At 43.8% G+C, this 27719-nt stretch overlaps 1 long non-coding RNA gene across 1 annotated transcript; it reads left to right on the forward strand.

The window, feature by feature from the left end:
* Positions 1–22116: 22116 nt before the first annotated feature.
* Positions 22117–25961, forward strand: LOC108348555 (uncharacterized). The gene is made up of 3 exons (XR_001841989.3): positions 22117–22859; positions 24646–24731; positions 25787–25961. It is a non-coding gene; the product is annotated as an uncharacterized LOC108348555 (long non-coding RNA).
* Positions 25962–27719: the final 1758 nt, after the last annotated feature.

Below are 27719 nucleotides of genomic sequence, written 5' to 3' on the forward strand. Positions count from 1 at the left end.
TAGCAATGTGCTCTTGAGCTGCAAAGTCCGTACCTAGGGACATGCATTTTCTGGTCTGTTTATCACAAGTGGAGGTAGAGTTTTGTGTATTTTCACTACAGTAATCTCACATCCTCTTGAACCTAGTCTCTCAGGCCTAATCCTTTAGGTGAGTCATCTGACTCGTTCCTCACAAGGAGGAGGCCAAATTCACTCACCAACCTTATCAGTGGGCCCACTCTTCATCAGAAACAAGTTCTTAGTGCGAAATCTCAAGGACCTGCCACTTGGGGTTGAGGGGCAGTCAAATTCTCTCCTGTCCTTTTTTGTCCCTCTCCCAGGGATGAACTGGAGTAGACATGTTTGTCTCCCTCAATATACTACAGAAGGAGGCCACCAGACCCTTCCTACTTCCCTTCCCAGCTCCTACCAGGAAAGTGCATCACCATTCTAGCCTCATGATGCTCCTAAGAAGATGGTTCTGTGGGATCTTCCTGCACGAAACTCCTTTCCACACTTCCTAATTCAGGTTTCTTCAAGAACTTATTTTCAATTTTCTCTGAACATCACTAGGTATAAATACAGTCTCATACAAGAGTGGCCTTTGTGTTTAGCTGGCTCATGGGTCTCTCAACACTCACCATTATTTCTGGAAACTTTCAAAATATTCTTACACAAGTTTAGGAACCAACATGTCAGGGAGGGTGGCCTTCTGTGTGGGACAGCACTGTAAATCATCTCCCTGCAGCTCTTCTGAACCTTTCCAACCCTGAGTTGCATCAGCCAATGGTGCTGCCAGCAAGCATCCCTTCAGCAGAGGAGAGCTGCCAAGGAGGCAGTGCTGAAATCTTCCAGGAGTCCCGGACCACTGATGTGATGAGCACAGTTGGGCGGAAGAGCTGAGAACAGTCACCATGCAGCACTAGCTTCATTTCCTGTGCTCAGATAAAACTCAGGGAAGTGAAGACATTACAACCATTGCAATCTTTTCTGGAGCCAACTAACAGCTTCCAATAGTTAGAAGCCAGTGAAGGTAATGAATAGATCCCACCCTGATCCGGACAACCTGTCTTCTAGGTGGAATTCCATACAAGAACAAGGCATAGGCTGAATTGTGAGGCACGGGCAGATGGTGAATAGCAAGCACACTTACAGACAGACAAACTGCTATGTTAGTCTAGAAAAGGCCTCACTCTCTAAGTTCTTAGAGCCTTTGTAAGTGTCCTGTGTGGAAGGTTCACTCAACATGGATATAACAGTATCTGCCTCGAGGGAGAATTTGCAAAGATGATTGGCCCTTGGTTCAACTGTCTAGCTGGATCAGGTGACAGCGTCCTTAATTAATGGCTGGACAATAGTCAATGGAATCAGAAGGTCTGAGAGCCACTCTAAAGATCAGAGGCTCCTGGGTCTTCGAGTTCTTTATACATAACAGTAGATTGCTATGGAGTAGCATGGCACATGCCTGTAATCCCAGCTGCTTAGAAGGCAAGATGATGAGAACATGAGCCTAGGAGTTGAGCAGAAAGACCATGAATTATATTCTTACTGTATTATATTCTCATTCTTCATGCAAAGGTGCCAATGTATGTGCTGCTTTTCTAGCCAGTCCCCATAATTTAGACACTACTCGTGTTACCAAGTAGAAATAACTCATATCATTTATGCTAATTAAAAGCTTCTGGTCTTGAACAAATAAATATAGGGAAAGAAGACAGGGATTCTAATTTTTAAATGTGCCCTCCCAGCTTCTGGGATATACTCTTAAATCAGTACTGTCTGGATCTTATCTCACTTCTGTATGGGTCTTTTATAAGAAATCACAGATAAAATCATTCTGCTTGGTCACAAAAATCTCACATAATTCTTCCTGGAAAAAAGTGATTTTAGCATCTCCCTTTAGCTTCTCATTGAGTTGGTTGAGGTACACACAAGTCCCTAGGAGGTGACTCACCTTCTTTCTGTGTTCTCCTGAAGGCAACCTCTGCTCTAAAATGCACATGTCTCCAAGTGCCCACCCACTAGCCCAGCATAGCATCCCGGAATCCCTTCTGGGAACTGGACTGTTAAACCAGAACTTTGTTCTCTCAAGTCCAATGAGGAATGACCCAGAGCGGACACAAAGTGGAAAAGATTACTCCCAAGCACACTGGGCTCTTTGCCCTCCCAGCAGAACGGCCTTCTTAACTCTCATTTCCTTTTAGAATAATTTCCTAAAATTTCTGTGACAAGTTGAAGTAGCAATGGCAAAGTTACCTCTGTAAGTCATGATCTGCCTCCCTTTGCCACATCCGCACTTCTTTTTTTTTTTGGTTCTTTTTTTTTTCGGAGCTGGGGACCGAACCCAGGGCCTTGCGCTTCCTAGGTAAGCGCTCTACCACTGAGCTAAATCCCAGCCCCACATCCGCACTTCTTATCTTTTCACCTCAATTGTGTCATTGGGAAGCACTAGCTTGAGCATTCTGAAGAGATCTTGTTTCATTGCTGGGCTCCTGGGCTCCTCTCTTTTTCTCCTTGAATGTTCACTAGAGTTAGTTCTCAGAGTATAGTTTCTCCGAGTTCAAAGTCATGCCTCCCCAGCATCGACACCCGTTGCAGAGTGGTGGACAGGTTAAGACAGCCAGAGGAGGAAAGGAATCAGGTGATTCACTGGTCCAAGCAGCTGTGCAGTTGTTTTGGCTTCGAGGTTACTCAGTCCCCAATTGAGTGCTGTAGATCTTGGCAATGCCTTCTAGGCTTTGGATTCATTCTCTGAATCATTCTCATTCACCCAGGAAAGCAAGCATGCATGCACAACCATGCATGTCTCTCAGACTATTGCCATTCCTCTGCACTGTGAGAGTACAGAGGTCTTATTGCTTTTGAATTCTATTCCGCTATTTTAGTCCAAGCTGATGATGCTTCCGACAGTATGGATTTTCTAAAAATTTTATAGATTTCATATGAACTTTGAAACTGATCCCATTAGATAAAGACAGTGCCTAAAAGTCCTTCCAGACTTTTTGGTCAGCCTTTTATTAGAATGGGTCTCTGATTCATTGTCCTTGGCATTTCTGAGGTCTAGGAAAGAGTTTTAAATTCCTGGTTTCTGAGTACCTGGATTTGATCTTTGCTCAAAGTTCCTTTCTTTCCCTTTCTTTCTTTCTGTCCATCTGTTTTTCTCTCTTTCTTTTCTTTCTTTCTTTCTTTCCTTCCTCCCTTCCTCTCCTTCCTTCCTTCCTTTCCTTCTTTCTCCCTTCCTTCCTTCCTTCCTTTCTCTCTTCTTCTCTTGCTAAGTATTATTCTAACATGGTTTATTCTTTCCTGTGTCCTCATGGATGGATTATTTTTCTCTTCAGTCCTGCAAGTATCTTCTGCAGAGCTGGGCTAGTACTCATAAATTCCTTTAGTTTGTTTTTATCATTAAAAGTTTTTTTTTATTCTTTCAATTATGACAGATATCTTTGCTGGGTATAATATATTCTGCGTTAACAGTTGAAATCTTTCAGAACTTGATATATGCCATTCCAAGTTCATTGAACTTTAATATTCAGTTGAACAATATGATCATTGTTGTGATGGGCCTGCCTTTATTATGACATAGTGTTTCTCTTTTGCTACTTCCAATATACTTCCTCTATTTTGTAAATTTAGTAATTTAATTGTAATATGACAAGGGAGGTTTTTTTCCTCCTCCTGGTTTTGACAATTTAGTGTACCAAATATCTCCTACTAGATTGACATCTTGTATCTTAACTCTGGAAATTTTTCAGTGATGATTTTTTAAAAAATATTTCCTATACTTTCTTCTTCTATCCACATAATGTATAAATCCAGTCATATCAGAGTGTTGTGTATGAATTCACACTGCTACCTTCTTTAGTTTATCTCTGTCCTTGTCGGTTTGTCCAGGTTCCTCTAACTTGTCTTCAAGCTCAGATATATTGCCCCTTCTTGATCCACTCTATTGCCTTAGACTCTGTATAGAGTATATTTGACTATGTTTTTACTTTCCACATTTTAGAATGGTTTGCCTTTAGCATTTCTGCCTTTGTTGAATGCCTAGTTCCTATTATCCATCATATTTTTTATTTCATCAGCTGTTTGTGTCTTTGAACATACTTATAATCATTATTTTGAATTATCTTGGATTTCATCTAACTCACTCACTAGTTGTCATTGTTGTAGGGCTAATAATTTTTTTGGAGGAATTGGGTTCCTCCTCCTCTTCCTTTTCTTTTTCTTCCTCCTGTATGTGTTTCTTATGTTACTGCATTGGGATTTACACACCTGGTATTACTTCTTTGCTTGATTAATTTTTAAAACTATCCTTTCACCTAGGGACAAATAATAATAATAATAATAATAATAATAATAATAATAATAATAATTAAAACTATTCCTTCAATTGAAGTGTTTGTTATACTCAAGTAGAACTTGGATGTGATAGCATTGGTTGTAGTTTAGAAAGTAATTGTCTACATTAGAAGCCTTGAGTATCTGCTGTAAACTGTATATTATCCCCTGAGTAGGATATAAATTGGGAGTGCAACCATGGCTGCTTGATGTTACCACCATGCAATCTTTTTTACTAATCAATTGACAATGATGGACCCTTCGTCTTCAGTAACCATTGCAGTGTAAACAACCAAGAGTTGTTTGGAGTATAGCCTTGTTTTAGTTAATAAAATTAGGACTGAGAGGCAGGTAGTATGCCTAAAGATAAGGATTATTAGATTGGCTTTGAAAAAAATGCAAGGTGGGCAAAGTAGCTAGGGGGGTGATGTAAAACACTATTAGGGTCCACAGATTTTAGAACGTGTTAAAGTGATGGAAGGCTGTAATTAAGAGGTAACAGGTGGAGTATGGGATACAAATGAAAGAAGAAAAAAATCAGAAAAAATATGTGGCGAGGCCTAAGTGTATAAAAGAGTGCCTTATGGTAAGTTGGATAGAGATTCAAACAACGGCCCTAAAACGTGTGCGAAGCGCAGTACTTCACTTAAGGTGATGTGCTCGGTAGAACACTGTGCTCAGAGAAGTGAGTACTATGCACAGCTGAGTACTCTGCATGTTAAGTACTCAGTGACAAATCTCAAAAAAAGCCTTGGTACCACAGTCATGTAAAAAAGCTGAAAAGACTTTGGGGAGAGTATTTAGAGTTAGAAGAACCCAAAAGAGCATCTCGTGAAATCCTCAAAATGTTTAAGAAGGCTGTGAGTTGAGTATGTTAAGGATGGTGAAGAAAATCTCCTTTGAAACTGGAGACAGAAGATCTTCGCTGTGTTCTGGTAGAAAGATCATCTAGTCTCTTCAGTAATGGGGGGCAGGACGACTATTAAACTATATGATCTAGCTGAGAGTCCCAGAAAACACAGAGAACATTTCCTGATTTCTTCTTGCCTCTTATTAAATGAGGAGGGGCGGGTATTTAAGAATTCAACTTTTGAAGGCCTCAAATGATCCTAACACTCAGGAAAAGGCCTAAAACCTAAATGAACAGTGTCCAAACAAAAGCAAAAGACTTATGCCAGAGTAGAAATCAAACTGTAGAAAATCCAAAGATAAAGAGCATGTATGGGAGGAATTGTTGGCCCAGCTGCATTGTGTGTTGAAGGTGAAGTTCTTAGATCTTTCTGCTTCTCCTACGTTCCTCATGGTATGGTATGGTAGAGTGGGAACCGCTAACCTCTGCAACCTCAGTGTTCTTGGGGTTCTGACCTGTGGAGAAATGGAGATCACAAGTCTTTTTCTGACTAATGCCTGGGCTCCTACACTGCAACTTTCCTAGTCCCGCATATCTAGTGGAGATGAAAAGCAACCCTTTCTTGTAATTTCTACCACTTAGGTATTGCACTTTATTCTGCAAGCCACAGGCAGGTGTGGAGAGGCTGTCTACCTGGGCTCCAATCTCAGCTTTATCGCCTGCTTCCTGTAGAGATCTCCCTCCAGCTTAATAAATTGGTTTACAGACCTTGTCCCTTGCATAGGACCATAAGACCGTACTATCTTTACTATTCTCTTTTACTGAGTTTCAGTGGTGAGATTTCTTGCCTGTCATCTTATGCAGTAATCCTCCATGTCAGTATTTTAAATCTTAAGGAAGTGCCTTTCTCTGGGTGTTAGTATCATTTGAGGCCTTCAAAAGTTGAATTCTTAAATACCCACTCCCCTCATTTAATAAGAGGCAAGAAGAAATCAGGAAATGTTCTGTGTTTTCTGGGAATCTCAGCTAGATCATATAGTTCAATAGTCGTCCTGCCCCCCATTACTGAAGAGACTTGATGATCTTTCTACCAGAACACAGCAAAGATCTTCTGTCTCCAGTTTCAAAGGGGATTTTCTTCACCATCCTTAACATACTCAACTCACAGCCTTCTTAAACATTTTGAGGATTTCATGAGATGCTCTTTTGGGTTCTTCCAACTCTAAATACTCTCCCCAAAGTCTTTTCAGCTTCTTTACATGGCTGTGGTACCAAGGCCTTTCTGAGATTTGTCACTGAGTACTTAACATGCAGAGTACTCAGCTGTGCACAGTACTCACTTCTCTAAGCACAGTGGTCTACTGAGCACAGCACCTTAAGTGAAGTACTGTGCCATCAACACTAGTGCAGTGGGCTTCTTTGTAATTCTAAAGGTTTATATATCTTTTCTTTCTTTAAATAATCTTTATGAACTTTTTAAAAGAAAATAAAACTAGTATTGTCTACCCGCAAACATGTAAATCCACCGTCCTGTCCCAACTTGGCACAGTCATGGTGTCACATCCTCCCTGTGTAGTCATTATATTGCTTTCTAGCTATTGATTTTTCCTTCTTTTTAGTTCTCCACAATACTTAAAACCTTTGCATACAGGAATCAGGGGCTGACTTTTGGCACTATTGACCCTTTTCTCCAGTTCTCAGCAGAGAAAATCTCTCAGGATGTGTGTTCTTATTTGCCTGGATTTTGATGAAGGACAATTTGACACTACTGTAAGGCTTACTGGATAAATTTTCAAAATTATCTAAAATCATATTTTCTTTTGCTTTAGACCCCCATTTTGTTTCCTTTCTTTGTTTCATCCAGTGACTGATGGCAAAAGTATAAACAAAAAAGTTTACTTTCCATGAGTAAGAATTAGGGACTGTGTTCATAATTTAAATATTTTGTTATACATTCGCTTAAATATGTCAATTTGAGAGAAAAACAAGCCAACAAAGATATTCATAATTCTTGCTAATTAATGTCTGAACTTTTCCCCTTCAATTATTTTACACACCTGTTCATTGTAAATTTCCTCAGCCATTTTACATCATATTCGAGTTGCTCAGAACTTGGATACACACCTGACGTTTTTCTGAATTTTAATTATTTTCAAATTACTTTTACTATTCTGGATAATTTTGAGATTACCCATATGTTTAATAAAATTGAACTTTATATTTCAAAAAATGTTTCTCTAAGGTTTCAAAAGATAGCACATGGTCTGCCTTTATGAATACATTTCAAAAACTTGTTTTAAAAAATCCTTTCAGTCCGAACCTTCGTATTTGTCCAAAATCTTATCATTCAATCATTAACTCAGCACCTGGCCTCTTGTGCAACAGTGCACAAATTTCTGTAGTGAAACAAACATTCATGCCAAGCCCATCTCTGCCAAGTTTACACCAGTCAGGTTCCAGTTTGGGTCACTGTTTTCATTTTCCTTCTGCCTACTCAGTTAATGGTCTCTCACTGCAGAGTGTGCTGTGCAAACTTGACTAACACCCACATGTGTCTCAGAGCATCACACATTGCTTGGTTGAAGCTCTTGACACCACCGAAGCCTTGGTCATGGCACAAGGAAGGAAAGATTAGATAATGATCAGATTCCTCCCTCCCAGGTTTTGTTCCTGTTGAACTGATCTGTTTGGACTTGCCATTCTCTAAACAATGCTCCTTACAGGAGAGGAGAAGAGGGCTCCATGTTCATATTGGAGGATGGAGGTTTCCACCTGCTCGCAGCAGACAGTGTTTATCCTGTATGTAGTAATTTGTAGAGCATAATGGCCAGCTTTTCTCATTTGTTACTGGTAGTTACTCTATATGGCGGTACAGGGCCAGCTAGGAGATAAAAGTCAAACAAAATGTATATGACATACAGGCTTTTCCACTTTAAAAACAAACACATGCAAGCACACACATCCTCAGAGCTGTGAGCAGATGATCCGTTCTAACAGACTACAAGAGAAAAAATGAAATTAACGCAAAATAGAACCGGGTCTGATCAATATAAACCTGACCTAAAGAACTGAACTCTTAAACTGGTTCTCAACTACTCATTATTTTTAACTTCCTTTACTGCAGAATAGATCGAATAATAACCACTGGAAGCCATGGGTCACATAAAGGGAGTTTCTGAAGGGCCCTCCCTTTGAAACATGCTTGAAGCTTACACATTTGAGTAGCTGTGATGCTCAACCGTCATCCTCTGTAGCCAGGGTGCTTTCTCAACTCTTTGCTTGAAGGATGTTTAAAATGACTCTCCACAAGTTGCCCTCAGTCTCATGTTGTCAGGTGCTTTGAAATCAGATGTGCCCCGTAGGTGTTAAGTTCAAATCCCCTTCACGTGTGATGTTTTAAGTGTCTGCTCACACTTAAATTGGTGGTCAATTTTAAAATTTGAGCATTCTTTCTTAAAGAATAATTTAAGATATGCTTAAAAAATAGTGATCTCTAGATAGAGAATTAATTTTTTAGGCAAGTCTACTTGCTAAGACCTTCCTCTGGATTTTTTTTTTCATTTTTAATTTTAATTCTTTTTAAGATTTATCTTTTTATGTGAGTACACTGTTGCTCTCTTAGGATACACCAGAAGAAGGTATCAGATCCCATTACAGATGGCTGTGAGCCACCATGTGGTTGCTGGGAATTGAACTCAGGACCTCAGGAAGAGCAGGCTATGCTCTTTACCATTGAGCCATCTCTCCAGCCCTGGGCCACATCTTAAATACAGCAGTAATTTAGAATCCTGCTTAGTCTTATTTCACATTTTCATAAAGCTCAGTCAGAGTTACCTTTCTTAGCCAGTCCCTAAGGATGCAGACAGCTTGCACATGGGCACAGTGTATGTTGCTACTTTTCAAAATCCCATATAAACACCTAGTCCTATAGATTTTTCTTCACTGATTTTTGGATAGCCTTTTATTTAGCTCCAACTGGCAACTCCACCTCAAACAAACAATTGCCACTGGTTGTTATGGATAAACAACTGGGGCACAGGACTCTGCTCACTGCCCCTTCCTCCAGTGAGCTCCCAGGTTGGCTCACACCACAAAAATTTGTTCTGTTATTTCTATACTTTGACTCCTTGTCAAAAGCTTTAGTCCTGTTCATCAGCCATTCAAATTAGCACAAGCTTTTTACTGAATAATATGTCGATACACTGGCCAGGCACTTAACCCAAGTTGCTCAATCAGGTCCTGGAAGTTTTGAGACAGACAAGCATCACTATTGAGAAAAAGGGTTTGCTATTAGGAGCCTGCTTAACTATCTCCCTTTTGCCTTGTTACCACATCTCCAGAACTTGCCTGGGTTTTGCGTCTCCTCGGCTGGGACCAGTTGGCAAGGGTATGCCCCCAGATGTAAGCGTCTCCAAGAATGAGACCTTGACTCCCAACTCCAGCTGGAGCAACCTCCCCTGAGCATTAGGGCACACTCAGCTGATATTTTCAAACATGGTAGACATAGGCTGAACCCTCCTTGCTCAAAATTTACAGAGTACAGACTCCCCCTCAGGCCTCTTGGCAACGGTCTTGTCACCCTTGGAGCTCTGGTTAGAGCCAGTGTACTGTGACCAACTCCAGGGAAAGACGACAGTGGTGGATTGTCCCTAATGCAGTTCATCTTCCACTTAGACCTGACGCCTTCATTGCAGGTGCCAGCACAGGGGCAGGAAGTGTGCTCTGGAGGAGCTAGACATGGTTGAAGTTAAGTCCCTAAACTGTGCTTGCTTGCTCATTTGGGACAAGACTTGGTCTGAGCCTCAGGCTGAGAGGCATATGGTAATACCTCCTTTCATCCTAGAGTTGAGGAACCTAGATGCTGGATCAACGTCACAAAGCCCATGGACCACTGGCCACCCCTGGAAGTCTTCAGGCTCATCTTACTGCCTCCTAGCTGTAGAGAGCTGCGAGGTCCCGGGCCTGGGAAGGCACCGGTTTCCGCCTTCCCCTCAGTAAGAAAAACAAGTCCGGTTTCTGCCATCTGCTCATTGAGAAAAACAAGTCATTGAGAAAAGCAAGTCCTTATTTGGCTGTTCCTGCTTGGCCTGGTCGCTTCCACAAAGTACAACCTATCCGCTGTCCCCACGTGGCTTGCTAGGATTGGCTGGTGCTAGCTATTTAAGTGTGGTGCAGGGATTTCCCGGGGTCAGAAGATTGTATCAAGGTTCCTGAGTAAAACTGCTTGAAGAAGATCTTCGCTGGTCGTGTCTTCCTTGCCGGTCGAGGTTGGGCGCAACACCTAGCAGTGGTGAAGGGGCTTCAAAAGTAGCTCAAGATGAACTGTCTTGCCCTGTAGCTTCTCTAGGGCTGATATATTTGTGTACTTATAAAAAGATTTATTTTATCATTTATTTATGTGTATGTGCTTATCTGTGTGAGTGCAAGTGCCACCAGAGGCCAGAAGAGGATGTTCAATTCCCAGGAACTGGAGCTATAGATGGTTGTGACCCACTATGTGGGGGCTGGGAATTGAACTAAGGTCCTCTGAAAGAACAGTCAGTGTTCTTAACCACTGAGCCATCTCTCAAGCCCCATACTTGTGTATTTTTTTAAATAATATTTTATTTATTCAATGTATATGAGTGTACTGCAGTTGTCTTCAGATACACCAAAATTCGTTACAGATGGTTGTGAGCCACCATGTGGTTCCTGGGAATTGAACTCAGAACCTCTGGAAGAGCCGTCAGTGCTCTTAACCTCTGAGCTATCTCTCCAGCCCCCAGTATTAGTGTATCTTTAGTCAGAAAGTTTGCCACTGATGGCTGCCTTACTCTGGGTTCTGAGGCTGTGAAATGGCCCACCTTTCCACCCACCTGGCTTCTGTGTAGTTGAAGAAAGAAGCTTTTAACATGCTCAGGTGGTGCCCTAGCTGTCTCTCTTCGGTCTCAGGACTTTTTCTAAATTTTAGCTAGTACCCTTTTCCAGCACACATAGCCCAGTAGTAGGAACCCTTCATTAATGGGGGTTAGGACCCAATGGGAAATGCCGAAATCCTTGACTTTTAGGAGAAAAGCATTGCTGCAGTTTGGATCTGAAGTGACTCACAAAGGCCTATGTTAGAGGCTGGGCTCTCAGAGTGGTATCATTATGAGGGGATAGAACTTTAATCATTTTTTTTTAAATAGTGTACTGGTGTTTTGCCCACATGTATGCCTGGGTGAATGTGTCAGATTTTGGAATTGCAGAGAGTTGGACCTGCCACATGAGTGCTGGGAATTGAACTCGGGTTCCAGAGCCTTCTGATCACTGCAAGTGTGCCCTTGAAGGGTTTGCTCAGACCCAACCCCTTTCTTTTTCATTTCACTTCTCTTCCCTTCTGCAATGAGGTGAGATGGTTGCTGTCTGCTCCCTCTGTGCAAGAACAACTGGCCAACTGTCCATAAACTGACATTCCAAAACTTCGAGCCACACTGCACCTGTTTTCTTCACAAGATGATTATTTCAGGCGTCCATTCCATGAGTGGACACAGTTTCTGAGGTGTGTTCTTCACCATTCCTTAGAAGGTTGTGGGGTAGTGAGCTGTGAAAGGTACCCTGGTTCCTGATTGAGACAGGTCGGATCCCCTGAAACCCTAATAGGGATGGCAGGTGCATTCCCAGCCTCCCAGATCAAGGCCTCACTAGCTGAAGTCCCCCACAAACTCCTGTAGAGAGGTTTGAGGCAGCCCACTCACCTAGAGCGAGCCACTCCTCCACAGGTGAGGAGGTGACCTCAGGTCAGGTAGGCTCAGACAGATCAGTCATAGAGACAGGACCATGCCCCCGAATATGTAGATGAGGTCTTCCCAAATTCTCAGGCCAAACTAATAGGAAGTCCCTGCTGTCAGACACTGACCCATCCCAAAACTGTATTTAAGGGTCATGTTCAGAATCAAAGGTGTGCAGGAATTATCCCATTGTCTGAGAGCTTCTGTCATAAGAGCTGTCACACTGCCACGTGGGGAAGAGATCTGCTCTCCTGAAATTGCTGCCAGAAGCTCCCCTGCATCCCTTGCCCGCTAGTCAGTCTCTGCTGGCTCAGCCCGGCCTGAGCAACTGAAGTGGCAGTGGCGGAAAGGAGCAGAACGTGCCGCAGAGGCGGTGGAAGCCATCCCCCTTCCCTGCCTGAGTTCTCTCCCCCTTGCCCAAACCCACGCCAGGCAAGAGATCTCCGTGGAGAGCCCCAGGCACCAGAGCCCCACAGGTCACTTGAGGGCCAGCCTAGTTGCCACTGTAGTCCAGCCACAGTCTCTGCTGACTTTTGCTATCAGTCAATCTCCTGTCTCAGGGCCCCACCTTGTTTCTGGAATTCCTTCCCCAGTAAACCACCTGCATCGGATGCACGCTCCAGACTCTGCTTCCAGAACAGTTCAAACTCGAACAGATGTCAACTTGATGGCCTTGAAGCTGGGACTGCTGTACAAATGACCAGCTGGTAGGGTTGTTTCAGCTCATCCTCGGCCGTGCACACAGAGAAGAAAAGGTACACAGTTCTCTGGCTAACAACCCACACAGGTATTTATTTTTAATGGATTCCTAGGATGAACGATCCTGTGTTTTCCCTGACACGGGAGTCCCAGGATCTAAGACCTTCTTGGGAATCTCAGTATTCAGGATTCACGCTCTAGTTCAAGGCTGCAGTTAACCAAGTTGGTGGCCAAGGATCCCTGAGAGCAGTGTTTATAAGCACCCTTGTATCCTCGTTTCCTGAGCTAGGTCCCAAAGAGGGGGTTCACTATTGTACAGTTTGGCTCTTCTGGAAAGAGAGACTGTGACTTGGGCGACCAGGAAAAATCCTACTGTGATGATGTTAAAAAGAGTTTGGATGGGGAGAAGTATTTGTTCTGGCTTTATTGAGTCATTATTTTCATGTACTGAAGTCCAGAGATTTGTAGCACACACACTCTGTGCTTGTCACATACCATAGAAACAGTGTGATGGAGGTTGATAATTTCACACAAGCACCTACACATCCAAGACATGGGATGCTTATGTGACTCTAAAACTTCCTAAAGTCCCTTTGAAGGAGATCCTCTCTCCTGATCATCTGTCAGCCTCTAGAAACCAGTGACGAGCTTGAGCCACTAAAGTTTTGCCTTCCCTAGACTTTCCCATGAAGGCATCATCAATGGGTGTTATTTCACGAGATTTTCCTCACCCTGTCAGAGTGAGCTCTGCACGTCCTGTGCCCTCTTATTGCTCAGCAGTGCTCAGTTCTTACCCTGCTCATTACATTTCCTATTCGTTTTTTGGTCAATGGCTCAACTGAGTCATTTCTAGTTATCTGTCTGATAGGGCCACGAACAGTGGCACTTGAGTCTGTGTGGACATGCAATCCACTTCTTCTGGGAAATCACTTAGATGTGTGTGGACTATGTGTCTTATGTCAGTGCTTTGGCCATACTGCCATGAGTTCTTCCAAAGTGTTTGTACCAATTCGCTTTTCTGTCAGTAGTCTATGAGTCCCCCCATAGCCCCTCAAAGTCACAGCTACGTGATGGGAGGCAGTGTTGTCTCCATGTGCTTCACATATACTTTTCTCTGATGCACCGAGAGGCTTTACATATGCTTATTATTCAGCTAAAATTGCTGCTAAGCAATATCCTAAAATACCCTTATGAAGTTCATCCACCCCTGGGGTGGCTCTAACTATTCCCTCGCTTGCAGATAAGAATCTGAGCTCTTTAGTAGGGTTAAAGGACAGAACCACACTGCTTTGTGCAGAACTGGGGTTAAGACAACACATTGTTCCCAAGTTCTTAAAGGGCCTGAGAGATAGACACTATCTGTGACCTCGGATTGAGACAGGTTGGTGGCATGCCTTTCTAATCTGCTAAGGCCTCAGCTGTTTCTACCAGACTCAACCAATGGTGTTGTCACATGCTTAATTAGCAAGCCTGACTGTTACTTTGCTGTGAAAAATTCCCCTCCACTGATGTGGTCCATTTGTGATTTGTAGGAAGGAAGCCTCTCATTTGTTGACCTGAACCTGGGACCACATGAAAGGGCCCCATGTTGTTTGACTCTCCCTTGCCAATCCATTGAGACCCCAGATTCCTTCTGCCCAGTCAGGCTGTTCTTAGACTCCCGTGGGTGTAAAGGTCTGTCTACCCAGACCCGTAAGAAGAGATGTGAAGTCCCGTGAGGGAGGGCCCAGGAGCGGCAGGACCCCTGCCTGAGACACCGCCGGAACCTGAAGGAAACAGACCGGATAAACAGTTCTCTGCAACCAAATCCCGTGGGAGGGAGAGCTAAACCTTCAGAGAGGCAGACAAGCCTGGGAAACCAGAAGAGACTGCTCTCTGTACATACATCTCGGACGCCAGAGGAAAACACCAAAGGCCATCTGGAACCCTGGTGCACTGAAGCTCCTGGAAGGGGCGGTACAGGTCTTCCTGGTTGCTGCCGCCGCAGAGAGCCCGTGGGCAGCACCCCTCGAGCAAACTTGAGCCTCGGGACCACAGGTAAGACCAACTTGTCTGTAGCAAGAAAGCTGCCTGGTGAAATCGGGACACACAGAGGCAGAACTCCTCTAGGACCGGGCACGGCCTGTGTTTACCGGAAGTCCCACACCCGCGGATCCTGGCCCGCAGCAGCTCTCTGCTCCCAGACCCCACTCTCGTCAATGGACAGATCATGGAAACAGAAATTAAACAGTGATGTCGACAGACTAAGAGAAGTCATGAGCCAAATGGAGTTAACGGATATTTATAGAACATTCTATCCTAAAGCAAAAGGATATACCTTCTTCTCAGCACCTCATGGTACTTTCTCCAAAATTGACCATATAATTGGTCAAAAAACGGGCCTCAACAGGTACAGAAAGATAGAAATAATCCCATGCGTGCTATCGGACCACCACGGCCTAAAACTGGTCTTCAATAACAATAAGGGAAGAATGCCCACATATACGTGGAAATTGAACAATGCTCTACTCAGCGATAACCTGGTCAAGGAAGAAATAAAGAAAGAAATGAAAAACTTTTTAGAATTTAATGAAAATGAAGGTACAACATACCCAAACTTATGGGACACAATGAAAGCTGTGCTAAGAGGAAAACTCATAGCGCTGAGTGCCTGCAGAAAGAAACAGGAAAGAGCATATGTCAGCAGCTTGACAGCACACCTAAAAGCTCTAGAACAAAAAGAAGCAAATACACCCAGGAGGAGTAGAAGGCAGGAAATAATCAAACTCAGAGCTGAAATCAACCAAGTAGAAACAAAAAGGACCATAGAAAGAATCAACAGAACCAAAAGTTGGTTCTTTGAGAAAATCAACAAGATAGATAAACCCTTAGCCAGACTAACGAGAGGACACAGAGAGTGCGTCCAAATTAACAAAATCAGAAATGAAAAGGGAGACATAACTACAGATTCAGAGGAAATTCAAAAAATCATCAGATCTTACTATAAAAACCTGTATTCAACAAAACTTGAAAATCTTCAGGAAATGGACAATTTCCTAGACAGATACCAGGTACCGAAGTTAAATCAGGAACAGATAAACCAGTTAAACAACCCCATAACTCCTAAGGAAATAGAAGCAGTCATTAAAGGTCTCCCAACCAAAAAGAGCCCAGGTCCAGACAGGTTTAGTGCAGAATTCTATCAAACCTTCATAGAAGACCTCATACCAATATTATCCAAACTATTCCACAAAATTGAAACAGATGGATCACTACCGATTACCTTCTACAAAGCCACAATTACTCTTATACCTAAACCACACAAAGACACAACAAAGAAAGAGAACTTCAGACCAATTTCCCTTATGAATATCGACGCAAAAATACTCAACAAAATTCTGGCAAACCGAATCCAAGAGCACATCAAAACAATCATCCACCATGATCAAGTAGGCTTCATCCCAGGCATGCAGGGATGGTTTAATATACGGAAAACCATCAACGTGATCCATTATATAAACAAACTGAAAGAACAGAACCACATGATCATTTCATTAGATGCTGAGAAAGCATTTGACAAAATTCAACACCCCTTTGTGATAAAAGTCCTGGAAAGAATAGGAATTCAAGGCCCATACCTAAACATAGTAAAAGCCATATACAGCAAACCAGTTGCTAACATTAAACTAAATGGAGAGAAACTTGAAGCAATCCCACTAAAATCAGGGACTAGACAAGGCTGCCCACTCTCTCCCTACTTATTCAATATAGTTCTTGAAGTTCTAGCCAGAGCAATCAGACAACAAAAGGAGATCAAGGGGATACAGATCGGAAAAGAAGAGGTCAAAATATCACTATTTGCAGATGACATGATAGTATATTTAAGTGATCCCAAAAGTTCCACCAGAGAACTACTAAAGCTGATAAACAACTTCAGCAAAGTGGCTGGGTATAAAATTAACTCAAATAAATCAGTTGCCTTCCTCTATACAAAAGAGAAACAAGCCAAGAAAGAAATTAGGGAAACGACACCCTTCATAATAGACCCAAATAATATAAAGTACCTCGGTGTGACTTTAACCAAGCAAGTAAAAGATCTGTACAATAAGAACTTCAAGACACTGAGGAAAGAAATTGAAGAAGACCTCAGAAGATGGAAAGATCTCCCATGCTCATGGATTGGCAGGATTAATATAGTAAAAATGGCCATTTTACCAAAAGCAATCTACAGATTCAATGCAATCCCCATCAAAATACCAATCCAATTCTTCAAAGAGTTAGACAGAACAATTTGCAAATTCATCTGGAATAACAAAACACCCAGGATAGCTAAAGCTATCCTCAACAATAAAAGGACTTCAGGGGGAATCACTATCCCTGAACTCAAGCAGTATTACAGAGCAATAGTGATAAAAACTGCATGGTATTGGTACAGAGACAGACAGATAGACCAATGGAATAGAATTGAAGACCCAGAAATGAACCCACACACCTATGGTCACTTGATTTTTGACAAAGGAGCCAAAACCATCCAATGGAAAAAAGATAGCATTTTCAGCAAATGGTGCTGGTTCAACTGGAGGTCAACATGTAGAAGAATGCAGATCGATCCATGCTTATCACCCTGTACAAAACTTAAGTCCAAGTGGATCAAGGACCTCCACATCAAACCAGACACACTCAAACTAATAGAAGAAAAACTAGGGAAGCATCTGGAACACATGGGCACTGGAAAAAATTTCCTAAACAAAACACCAATGGCTTACGCTTTAAGATCAAGAATCAACAAATGGGATCTCATAAAACTGCAAAGCTTCTGTAAGGCAAAGGACACTGTGGTTAGGACAAAACGGCAACCAACAGATTGGGAAAAGATCTTTACCAATCCTACAACAGATAGAGGCCTTATATCCAAAATATACAAAGAACTCAAGAAGTTAGACCGCAGGGAGACAAATAACCCTATTAAAAATGGGGTTCAGAGCTAAACAAAGAATTCACAGCTGAGGAATGCTGAATGGCTGAGAAACACCTAAAGAAATGTTCAACATCTTTAGTCATAAGGGAAATGCAAATCAAAACAACCCTGAGATTTCACCTCACACCAGTGAGAATGGCTAAGATCAAAAACTCAGGTGACAGCAGATGCTGGCGAGGATGTGGAGAAAGAGGAACACTCCTCCATTGTTGGTGGGAATGCAGACTGGTAAAACCATTCTGGAAATCAGTCTGGAGGTTCCTCAGAAAATTGGACATTGAACTGCCTGAGGATCCAGCTATACCTCTCTTGGGCATATACCCAAAAGATGCCTCAACATATAAAAGAGACACGTGCTCCACTATGTTCATCGCAGCCTTCTTTATAATAGCCAGAAACTGGAAACAACCCAGATGCCCTTCAACAGAGGAATGGATACAGAAAATGTGGTACATCTACACAATGGAATATTACTCAGCTATCAAAAACAACGAGTTTATGAAATTCGTAGGCAAATGGTTGGAACTGGAAAATATCATCCTGAGTGAGCTAACCCAATCACAGAAAGACATACATGGTATGCACTCATTGATAAGTGGCTATTAGCCCAAATGCTTGAATTACCCTAGATCCCTAGAACAAACGAAACTCAAGACGGATGATCAAAATGTGAATGCTTCACTCCTTCTTTAAATGAGGAAAAAGAATACCCTTGGCAGGGAAGGGAGAGGCAAAGATTAAAACAGAGACTGAAGGAACACCCATTCAGAGCCTGCCCCACATGTGGCCCATACATATACAGCCACCCAATTAGACAAGATGGATGAAGCAAAGAAGTGCAGACCGACAGGAGCCAGATGTAGATCGCTCCTGAGAGACACAGCCAGAATACAGCAAATACAGAGGCGAATGCCAGCAGCAAACCACTGAACTGAGAATAGGACCCCCGTTGAAGGAATCAGAGAAAGAACTGGAAGAGCTTGAAGGGGCTCGAGACCCCAAAATTACAACAATGTCAAGCAACCAGAGCTTCCAGGGACTAAGCCACTACCTAAAGACTATACATGGACTGACCCTGGACTCTGACCCCATAGGTAGCAATGAATATCCTAGTAAGAGCACCAGTGGAAGGGGAAGCCCTGGGTCCTGCTAAGACTGAACCCCCAGTGAACTAGATTGTTGGGGGGAGGGCAGCAATGGGGGGAGGGTTGGGAGGGGAACACCCATAAGGAAGGGGAGGAGTGAGGGGGATGTTTGCCCGGAAACCGGGAAAGGGAATAACACTCGAAATGTATATAAGAAATACTCAAGTTAATAAAAAAAAAAAAAGAAATACTCAAGTTAATAAAAAAAAAAAAAAGAAGAGATGTGAAAAGGGAACCAGAATCCTGCAGGAGGTGAGAATAAGGTTGGAATGCACGTGTGACAGTTCGATGTAATGGAATGAAACCAAATACAGAAGCTCTTGAGCTCTCCAGGAAACAAACAGGAGATAGGCTGGTACAATTCCCATGAGGGACGAGAACTATGTTGGAAAGAATTCCATCTTTCTGAATTGCTATCATCTAGGTTTGTCAATTTTGCAATTTTGTCTATTTCTATTTTTTTTCAAGGAAACACTCAAAAGTTAGAGGGAAAAGTCTAGAAGAGAGGACCTGAAGACTGACTAGTCTTAGGGGAAAAGGTTTTCAAATGGTAAAGGGAAACATCACTTTCTGGGACTTTAACGGAGATGGTGATTCAAACAATGGTCTGATAGAAGAGAATGGCTTCTACCCTAGTCACACTTCTATGTGTATGCACTTAAATGAATGAGCACACTCACATGTGCACACACACACAATGAATACCTCCATAGGTACATGCTGTGTATGCATTCATGTGCATGAGCACATAGAGCATGTATGTGTGCAAAGGCACCGTGTGTGTGTGTGTGTGTGTGTGTGTGTGTGTGTGAGAGAGAGAGAGAGAGAGAGAGAGAGAGAGAGAGAGAGAGAGAGAGAGAGAGAAAGAGATATCGGGAGGTGGGGGCTAGGGGGTGAGATGTGTGTGTATAGTCTTAGCTAGGTTTCCATTGCTGTGAGGTTGGCTTATACGTTCAGAGGTTCCGTATATTATCATCAAGGCAGGAACATGGCAACATCCTGGCAGGCATGGTGAGAGAGGATCTGAGAGTTCTACATCTTGATCCAAAGGCTTCCAGGAAAAAAAAACACTCTGGATCACACTGGCCAGACTTACACATATATATGATCTCAAAGCCCTGCCTCCTCAGTGATACACTTTCTCTAACAAGGCTATACCTCCTCCATACCTCCTAATAGTGCCATTCCCTAAGCCCAGTACATTCAAACCACCACATGTGTTGATTGCGAGGAGGAGGTCAGTGAGAAGATTCAAGAAAAGGCATCTCTTTGGTAGTATTGGTCCTTTCCTCTTTGAGGAGGTTACCTGCCTTCAAGCCCCATTTTTGAAGAGGGTACTGTGTCTGGGAAATAAGCCTTTGAGTGAGGAGGCATGCACAGGACTCTGCTCTGTTTGGGCCTTGACATCTGTGTTAACTGGTTTTGTGCTTCTCTTCAGAGCTACACAAAATGATCTGTCTAATCCAGAGACCTGCACTCACCGCCAAGGCCACAGCCAAAGCTCTTCCTCCTCCTTTTTGAAGGCTTTCATTTTAAAAAATATTTATTGATCTTTATTTTTATATTTATATGGCAGCGTGTGTGAGCTTATGTGCCCCATATGTTCACAGGATCATGTGGAACAGAGGAGGGCATGGGATCCCCTGGAACTGGACTCAAAGACAGTTGTGAGCTGCCATGCAGGTGCTGGGAATTGAACTTCTGGAAGAGCAGCCAGCTCTCTCGAGCCCAGGCCTATCTCTCCAGGGTCTCTGTCATCTTTTAAGTACCTGTTACAACAAGAAATAGTAGCCAGAATCTGAGTTACCAGGTGTGATGGTTTGTATATGCTGGGCCCAGGGAGTGGCACTATTAGGTGTGGCCTTGTTGGAGTAGGTGTGTCATTGTAGGCTTGGGCTTAAGACCCCCATTCTAGCTGCCTGGAACCCAGTATTCTGCTAGCAGCCTTCAGATGAAGATGTAGAACTCTTAGCTCCTCCTGCACCATGCCTGCCTGGATACTGCTTGATGATAATGGACTGAACCTCCAAACCTGTAAGCCAGCTCCAGTTAAGTGTTGTCCTTATAAGACTTGCCTTGGTCATGGTGTCTGTTCACAGCAGTAAAACCCTAAGACACCAGGATTGCCATTCTCTTGATCTGACCATGACACCTTGTATTCTATACTTACATGCATTGAGACACCACTTTGGCTCAACTCAGTGCCACAGGCTTGTAATACCAGCTGACCGGGAGGCTGATGAGGCAGGAAGGTGACAACTTGAAGGTATGTCTGGGATTTAAATGAGTTCAAGGCCAGTCTAAGAAACTTAATGTGACCCATTTAACAACAATAATAAAACAAAAAGTACAAAAAGGATATAGCTCAGTAGTAAAGCAGGAAGAGTTTAACTGTTATGTGAGGTGCCCTGGGTCAAGGAAAGAACTAGAAATACCACATCATACCAGATCCTGTATTTGTGTAGTTATGTGTCAGTTGAAAAAAGTAACTAAGGTGAACTTTTGCTACTAGGATGCTCAGTTGGAGCAGCCCCTGAGTTCTTTTGTACCATTGCTGGGACTGCAGCTCTCTACCCACATTACAGTTGAGACTGGACAAGCTAGGTTTAGCATACCACCCCAGCAGCTCAGAGCTGAGCCATGTAGGGTGCAGCCTGGAATGCATGCAGCTTTGAGAATCTGCTCAGGCCATTTTTCCCATGTCACCAAGGCTGAAGACAACCGATGGAGACAGGCCACAGAATCTGAGGAAACGCCCCCATCGATGAGTAAGATGACAAGGTGGGTTTCTGCCAAGAGCTCAGGCATTTGGATAGCTCCATTGTCCCAAGTAAAATGGCAAGCATGACTGCCCCTCCCCCCAGTCCCCCAGTGTCTGAAATGCTAATATGTATTCTGATACTTACAACTTGTTAGATAAAGGAAGAGTGGATGTGGAATGTTTCAGCCAGAAACCGGAAGTAAGATGAATATGAGGATGTGAAAGACAAGTGGTTACTTCAGAGCTACTTTGCTTTAAATATTCAAACACCCAACAAGCATAGATGGCAAGCTCCCATGGGAACGTCTGCCCATCTTCCAGCCACAGTCGTAGTCTGGGGTTTTCATTTTCTGGTGCGTACAATAAAAGCACTTCAGATGCAAGTAAGATCCGGTGATAAAATGCTGGTTTAGTCATTTGCTGGAGTTGCAGTCACCCACTCACACACAAACAGTGTCTGTGAGAGCCCATCATTGGCCGTAAACAGGCTATATTTAGATGACTTCCCATCCCGTCTCCTTCCCAGACCTGGCCAGGGCTACGGTGGCTTCCCACTCAGTCATTTTTGTCCTTTTGGGTCTTGTTCCCTCATAATCCATGGTTTCTCACTTTTCCCAGGCTCCATGGAAACCACTGTGTGGTTGGACATCGGCGTGGTGCCCCACCCAATCAGGACGGCTACCAGACCATGGGCAGCTCTAGCCACAAGGAGGGTGGCTTTACAATGTTGGGGTTGTGTGGTCCAGCTTGGCTGCTGTTCACCCTCCAGATGCCACCCAGACACTAGGTCACAAGGACTCTGAGGTTCCCCAAAGTCTGAGTGTTCTGCTCCCAGCCTACTTTTAGGTGGCGAGGACTGGGGTGTAGCAGTAGAGGGAAGCTAAAAGAATAGGTAGTCCTGTGTCTCATCGTGAACTGGCTTTCCGAAGATCATGACTAACTGCGTCCACCACGGCATTGCGCTCTGTTCTGAGGTACCGCAATGAGAAAGTGCCTTTGTGTAAAGCTCCCAGGAAGAGTGGCGCATCAATCAGAAGCAGGCACCCAAGCCACCTCAAGGTGACCAAGAAACAGAAAATCCCGTTTGGCCAAGGGCAGGAGAACACAGAGCTCTGAGCTTTGTCAGAGTTTGCCATGAGAAACAGCATGGCGAGTCTACTAAATCGATACAGAATTGAATGTAGGGTCTTGAACACATGTCTACACTCATTCCCATAGCTCAAGGAGGGAGAGTGATCAGTGTCTATGGACAGGCAAGTGGGTGAGCAAGGACGCATCTGTGCAGGGGTATGATTCAGTCTCAAGGAGGAAAGAAACTGTGACACATGCTATCTGGATGAAGCTGATGACTTAATGCTACCCAGATTACACCAGTCACAAAAGGGTAAGTGTTAGGATCCCACGTCAGAGTGGTCAGATTCACGAGGATAGAATGCAGAATGCTAGGTGCTGTTTCCAGGGGCTGCATAGCAACGATGGTTGCACATCAGTGGGAATGTTCTGGACGGTGACTGCCTCTAAAAATGGGCTGGCAACTTTATATTAGGTACATTTTGCTACCACTACAAAAAGAAGATGCCTGTAAAAGCAGTGGACACTGGTTTCCATGGTAGAGGAACCAGGCACACCCCCACCTCACCCGAGGGAGCCCTACTCTGGGCCATTACTTGCCAGGTCCATGGTGGGGAGGGGCTGCGATTGCAGAGCAAGCATGGTGTGTCATTCACACACATTCCTCGCTGTCCGGAGATCATGACTAACTGCGTCCACCACGGCATTGCGTTCTGTTCTGAGGTACCGCAATGAGAAAGTGCCTTTGGAAATCCTTTAGATTTCCCTTTTCTGAATTGTATTATTTATTATTTCATTCCAAAACATGACTTGTCTGAGTCTCAGGGGATGGCTCAGTAGTTAAGAGAGCTTGCTCCTCTTGCAGAAAGCCCTGTTCAGTCCCCAGCATCCACATGGTGACTCTCAGTTGTTGTAACTCCTTGTCTCCCTGGCTAACACATGTGGTATGTAGTTATACACGTAGACAAAACCCTTGTGCCCATAAAATACAAACAAATCTTGAAAAGTTAGCTAACAATGAAATATCCCTTGTTGTCAAGACCAAATCGTCTACTGATCACGCACACAAGAAAATGCACAGCCATGATGAAGATTTGCTGGTTTTTTGTTTTATGTTGAGACAGGCCTTGTGTGAGTCCAGGCTGGCCTTGAACTCTGTATGTAGCTGTTGTCTTGAACTCTGGATCCTCAGACGTTCAGGTCCAGATTGCTGGTGTGAAAGGCCCTTGCCGCTGACCATATCTGACATACGGTATTTTTTTTTTTCTGCTTTGCAGAAGTTGAGTTTCACAAAGCTGTTCCTTTGAAAGAAACTATAAGCACTCTTTAAAAAAAATCTGCCCTTTTTTTCCCACACAAAACTGTGGTAGCACGAGAAGCAGAAATCTGTTAGTTTAGGAAGAAACAGAGAGTTAAGTATCTAAGATTATACTGCCTGGAGTGAAAAAATATCAAGAGGAATATGGTGTTCTGGACTCTAGTCCTCCACCCAGCTCTCCAGCACACTGCAGGTTTCCTCCCACCCTAGTCTGGAAAAATCTACACTGAGCTATTGAAACTTTGAAGGGACAGCCTGGGAAAAGAGGCTTCCTCACACTTACACATTTGCCTACCGGGGACTGTTCTCACTGGGCCCAGGGGAAAGTGCCGAAGCCAGTCTTCTGGTTCATAGAGAACCTAAATTATAAGTTTATAGATAGAGTAGAAATGTGAAAACTAAACATGAAAACATACAATAATGGAATGTGGCATTTCTGTCTAGCGCAAAACTAAAATAAAATAGAAGGAAAGGAAATGCTCACATTCTAAAACAATTGAATTTTTACACGCGTTTTTCTCCTCTGAGTCTTTGTAAACTCAGAGCTTAATGGGGAATTCCTTACATTGTTCAATTATGGTTTCTTTGGGATTAGTGGGAAAATTTAGTTACAGAGACCCTCCCTGGTGCATCCTGCAACCTATGGGTGTCTTCCTCAAGTTGACCACGAGAGGGCAATATTGTCATTCACTAGGACGCTGCGCCCCACCCGATGGGGCTCACAAGCTCTGTTCAGCCTCTAGCGCTTATAGTATTCTGTGTTATTATTTTTTTGATTTAGAAAGAGCTATTCCTCAGCAGATTCCTTCTCCCCTCCCTGTGCCCAGTTGTTTCAGAGAGCCTCGCAGAAGCAAACACAAGTAAGAGGTACAAACTCCTCAAAGGATAGGGTGGTGGATTGATGGGTGTGCTCAAATGGGTATAAGGGGGGAAAATGGAGGCACAGGACCTGGCCAGAGTGCGGAGGCTCCCTCATCAAGCAAGAAAAATAACTATGTTCAGTGGGGCGCTTGCACGAATGTATTTTCGTAAGAGGAAAGACCGACTTTGAACTTTAACAATCTATGCATTCCCTGGGAGCCAAGACATTCTGGGCCAGAATCAGCCCTGGCATTCGGTCCAGCCCTGCTCCTGGCTTCAAACTATTGTGTTCCTCCTGGTTTAAGGAAGAATGTAATTGAACTCGGGGAGCCCTACAACAGCAAGACTAAAGAAGGCTGAGAGACTGGGGTGGTGTGCGTACCAGTGAGTCTTTTTAAGGATAAATGCAAGGGATTATAGACTGAGGACTGGGGCACTAGTCATTAGTGGTGCAAATCAGAGATGCCTATGTTGATGGGCTAATAAAAAGGAAAGCCTGATCAAACTGGCAGAGAGGTTAGAGTCAACAGATAACAAGAGACTGGAACTGGCAGGTTGCTCTGCAGGACCAAAAAGATCAGGGATCCTCCAGAGCTATTTGACCCAAGCCTCCTAGCTCTACAACCAGGCCGCGTTATTTAAGCTCGGGCAGTTCTGACGGCCCTCCACCAAGGTGGGTACTAGCTTCATTGTTTTCAAGATGAAAACAACTGTAGGTCAGATGTTCAAGGCTATGTAGCCAAGGATATAAACATAGGAACTGGGATGTATACTGCCACTGGCTCCAAAGTATTAGTCTCTGGCCATTGCTTTGCCGACTTTGTGAGCAAGGCAGGGCGGATGAGCAGCCAGGGGCCAGACACATGGAGTACGTCCACCTTCATTCCACAGTTCCTGCCAGCCGAGCGAATGTGTAGCACGGGGGCCTCTGTGCACTTCTTGCTGTCCTTGCCCAAGAGTGACAGGTGGCCTGGCTGAAACGGGTTAAAGACTGAGGACTGGGGCACTGAGGGGATCCGAGTTCTATCCTGTTCTTGTTCTTCCTCTTCTGTCTCATGAAGCAGAGGGAAGAGGGAGAAGTCACAGCCCAGAAGGACATCTAGAGCCCAGTCAGAATAAGAAGCCTCAAAGGATGCTTCAGGCCTCTGTCTCCCAGCACCAGCAGGCAGCCTGAAAATTGGGTTAGAGCAAGGGGCAAATTATGGCTATTAAAAAAGACATTGTTGTGAGCCATGTAAAATATGTTCTGACTTAAACAAGACCAGCATTTTAACATTTAAAAACAAGGCCAGTGTATTGAAAGGAATCTCTCTCTACTACAAAATTGTAAGAGGCGATGGGGAAAAGTCACCAGGAAGAGGTGATGGCACAATAAAAACAATTAGTGGGTTCCTGCAGTGCGATGACAGAAAGGACAACTGAGGCCCCAGAGAAATAAGATTAGCCGGAGGGTGTAGAATGGTGTGATGTCCGTACCCCTCCCCCCACACTGGGATCTGGATATAGACGACACCTCACTGAGGCGCCCCATTCTTCTTAGGACTTTAATCTGAAGACAGGAAAGCTTTCCAAGGAGATTTGTCACCAGCTCACCTGTCAACTTTCTAACAATTGGATTCGGAAGAATGGAAGGTGGGGGGTGGTGGAGAAAAAGGAGAACAAAGGAGTGTGCCGTGGGCAGAGAGCTCGGCCTTGTGTATGGTTGAGCTGGCGTTTCCATGGTGGGCCCAGGTTTCGGTTGTGTAACCACCAGCTAACCGTCATCCCTCAACAATGAAGGCCTGGTGAGGGCTACCTAGCCTATTTTTGTCTCATGCATTCGTGGACTCCATTCAAAAGCTCTGTGGTGCCAAGTCAAAACGAAGACAGGTTTGAGTCACAGCCACCTGGCTCGGGCCTCGGTGGGTGGCATTGGCAGGGGAAGATGGCCTGGAGTGCTGTGCGGGGGTATGCACTTGTGACTCAGGTTGGTGCACATACTAAAACCTGGATGTGTGGCAAGAACATTCTCCGCCCATGCCCATAGCCTCCCTGACGCCCTTTCAACCCATGTCAGAGCATTAGAGAGTAGCACCAAACTTTCCTGGGGTTGTCTACCCTGAGAGGAGCAAGTGTGTGGAAAGTGAGTCTCTCTGATGACTTGGGAGTGTTTAAAAGCAGTTGGTTGAAAACCTTCACCACTTTCTGAGCCTGCGTCTAGATGTCTGGAACATAAATCATTGAGTACACATTTCAGATAATCCGAGGAGATAAGTACTATTGCACCCATTCTGTAGATGTAGAAACTGAGGTCCCCGATAGCTCTGTGACTCATGCAGGCCACAGCTGATGGCATAGTTTTGGAATCTGAAGTCAGACTTCAGATTTGGAACCTTGGGTTCCTCCCCTCTTATTTTCATGGTTTCCTCTCATTAAAAAAAAAATGCTTCATAGATTCGGTAAAATAAAGTAACAACTCGACCTAAATGCCATCCTCTGTGCGCATTCAGGGATGAAGAATGAGTGTGCACCTTCTGGTTATTCCAGTATTTGGGAGACTAGGGCAGAAGATTGTGAGTTCAAAGACAGCCCCAAAAATAAATAGATGGATGGATGGATGGATGGATGGATGGATGGATGGGCAGAAGGACAGGCAGGCAGGCAGAAAGAAAGACAGAAAGACACAAATATAAGAAGAAAAAAGTCTAGGTAAAGTTTCATCAGTTACAAGAAACAAACAACTCCACACCCGCAGCCATGCTGAAGGTCCCTTCTCCTTTCTGAAATGTCAGTAAACAACCCCACAGGCAGCTGAAGGCAGAGCTGAGTGAGTTTACAATACTTGGCACCCAGAGCCTCGGCGAACATGGCTTTGTTTTTACTATTGAGCAAAATGTGTTGTGTTACGATTTCCTTTTCTGAGTCAGAGGAGAGACATGAACTATTACTTGGCTATGGAATATTTGTGAGGTCCCAGTGGAAGAGGTTGTGATTTGATTTTAATGCACATTGACT

Source organism: Rattus norvegicus, chromosome 17, assembly GCF_036323735.1.
Source record: "Rattus norvegicus strain BN/NHsdMcwi chromosome 17, GRCr8, whole genome shotgun sequence".
Taxonomy (NCBI): domain Eukaryota; kingdom Metazoa; phylum Chordata; class Mammalia; order Rodentia; family Muridae; genus Rattus; species Rattus norvegicus.